The sequence below is a fragment of the Nannobrachium achirus genome (genome assembly GCF_963921795.1).
Source record: "Nannobrachium achirus genome assembly, chromosome: 17".
NCBI classification, from domain to species: Eukaryota; Metazoa; Chordata; class Actinopteri; order Myctophiformes; family Myctophidae; genus Nannobrachium; species Nannobrachium achirus.
In genome coordinates, this window is record NC_137824.1 from 51320431 (window position 1) to 51323570 (window position 3140).

The window sequence follows — 3140 nt, forward strand, 5'->3', positions numbered from 1 at the left end:
TTAGCTGACCCACCAACCATTCCCTATGAACGGTTAGCGCTGGTTGGCTCAGGGCCAGATTGCCGGGTCTCACAACCACTGCTCAATGAACCGAACTTTGAAGGGGTGTGTGTGTGTGTGTGTGTGTGTGTGTGTGTGTGTGTGTGTGTGTGTGTGTGTGTGTGTGTGTGTGTGTGTGTGTGTGTGTGTGTGTGTGTGTGTGTGTGTGTGTGTGTGTGTGTGTGTGTGTGTGTGGTTCCCAACCTGTGTTCCAGGCCCCCATTGAGTGGATGCCAAAGGGGAGCACATGAAGGTCTTATCCATTTTGAAATCTGATTTCAAACACAATATTTATATAATATTTACATATTTTATATGATTCTTAACTCACAATATCCGAAGATATCCTATAGAGTAAATGTCTATCTTCATATCGTGTTCTCGCTCAAAAATATTATAGCCTATATTATTATTATGATCTTCAGTTTTCATCCACTGTTAATTGACCGCATGTACTCAATGTGATATCAATCCAACACATCATACATAAATGTGGAGACAATGCAACAAATTAACAACAGGATATGTGTAGTTTCTGGGTTCCCAAGACCGACCGAACTGCTAGCATTGCTAGTGATCCAGCTGTACTCAGTGAATTATCCGGTTTTGAGCTATATGTGGTTTGGCTTTAAAGACTATCAACTGTCCCTTAGCAATGAAACTACCTCAGCCGTTCCATCAGGCAAGTTTTGATTGCACTCCTAATTTCTGGACAGTCTGTTTAAGCACTCTCCGGGGACCAAAGGAGGCACCATGTAGCAGATGGCAAGTTTGCGCTGCTTAGAGATCATCTGCATGAGACTTGAGATCTGACCCCGTTCGCAGGGGCCACAGTGGTTTGTCTATATGTTTTCATTGCCTCTGTTTCTCAGTTGGTCTGCGTGTGCTCTGAGACTTGTCACTTGACCCCTGTTGTAGAGACGGAAAAGAATATGTCTCAGTCTGACATTTAAGTCAGTGATTCTCAACCTTTTCAATTCCTCGGACACCCAGTCCCCAGGACTTTTTTGTGGTTATCCTTTTAGCCTTAATGTCATACTGTACCTCGTGCTGTTTACATTTCTGACTGATTAAGTATTCAATCAATCAATCAAACACCCAGTTTGATACACATAGGTCAACAACCCCCATTTGATAGGATTTGTATCTATTTGACCCCAATCTACACTATAAAATCCTCAGTGTTAATTTAACTTCAACTTCATTTAAGAGCACTAATGGAGGGTTTCCGAGCCGGGCAGTGGATTTGCTGCAATCTTTTCATAGTTTCCTGTCTACTGTACAATCAAAAAGAAAATCAGAAAAGCAAACGTATAGCAAAATATGTGTTTTCAAACAAAAACGTCCTAGTGTAGATGTATAGCCTTGGAGAAAATGCATTGTCTATAAAGGCAATTAACTTAAGTCCCTAGTCGATACAATGATACCACATTCGCTGGATGCGTCTTCAATATTTCAGTGATATTCAATGACGCTCAAGTATCATTTATAGAGAAATAAAGCATTTTGGAAATGAGCCCTGAACGCGCGACTGTCCTTAGCAAAGCTATAATGTATGAGACATAGAACGAATATTGATGCATGGGTCCAGTGGCTGCCTTCAAGGAAGAGTACCACATCGTTTGAAACAGCGTTAGATAAAGTTACAGGGGGTATTTTTAACTCCACTTTATGCTACATGTATAATTCAAATCCATGGCATTTAAGGCATCAAATGATATCATTCAGGTGGTGTATATTTTCACTGTGTTAATGCATTTACAATATTTCTAAGTAGTTGGCGTCGTATATTCGTGTCAACAAAAAAAAAAGTGTCTGTTGCAATTTTCCATCTGTAGTTTTACAGTGCGGAGAATTATGTCCTCCCTGCTCAATTTAAAAATAAACATATTTTTCAACCCAATATTGTCCCCAAAGGAAGCGTGTATTGTTTAATCAAATGTTATTATCCTTCATTGGAAATAATATTAACACACGTGTGTGGTTCCTGCGTGGAGTAATTTGCCATCTTCTTCCCACGTTGTCTAAAATTGGGACTTGGTAATTGTGTTATCATAGCCTCGTTAATTCAGAGAATAATTTGTGCTTGATTTAGATAATGAGATCTATTATTCAGCATTCCCAGTTAATAGTCTACCTGTAGATTGAATGATTAATGCTCTCCGCAATCTCATTCTTCACAAGCAGAACAATCAACTTGAAAATAATGAAAATATTTATAAAGTCAATGCCTTTGTTACTGCATAATTTGCTGCAAGTAGTTGACCTCTATGTAGTGTACAGTACATTTGCAAACCTGTGAATAAAGAGCATTTGCATGTGCAACATACATTTGAAAAGGTCAGACGCATCCATTCCCCAGCTCCATTACATTTCACATTCATATTCTAAGCCCTATGCTGACGTTCTTAGAGGAAAATCGTACCTCCATTTATTTATTTTTTCTATGATGCGCATACAAACACGTTCTCCAACTTAGAATAGGTCAGATTGTTCCTCCCCGGTGGTCTCTTGCTCGGCCACGGCAGCAGCGACAGCTGCCTGTACTTCTCGTGCTTGTATTTCTTCTGAAGTTCACTGTAGCTCATCATACATGCATGGAGTCAAGGAGTCCGGATCACTAGTTCAGCTTGTAGACTGGTGAAGTCATACAGTGTGTGCACTACTCTGGGACCTTGTAAAGACAGCTTTGGAATCACAGGGAGATCAAGTTGAAAGTTTTCTTTTCAGTGATTAGGCAATTGTTTAATTTAGCTGGCCTGTGGGTTTCAACTGGGTGATTTCATTTAGGACACATTAGGTACCCACCTAAAGCACCACCTCTAAAAGGGAACCAAGTGGGGACTGCCCCATGGTTCAAACTCCCGTTGGTCCGAACACCGTCGGCAGGTTATCTACTCGCCAGCGTCGGCAGGTTAGCTACTCACCAGTGTTAGTTTTACTGAGGTGAGGGGTTAGGGTTAAAGCTAGGTTTAGGCATAGTTTTACTGAGGTTAGGGTTAGGGTTAAGGTTAGGTTTAGGTCGTCGGAACAAAGGGAGTTCGAACCAAGGACATGTTACCAGTGTAAGTTGCACCTGTGTGCAGGCAGCTACACTAAAT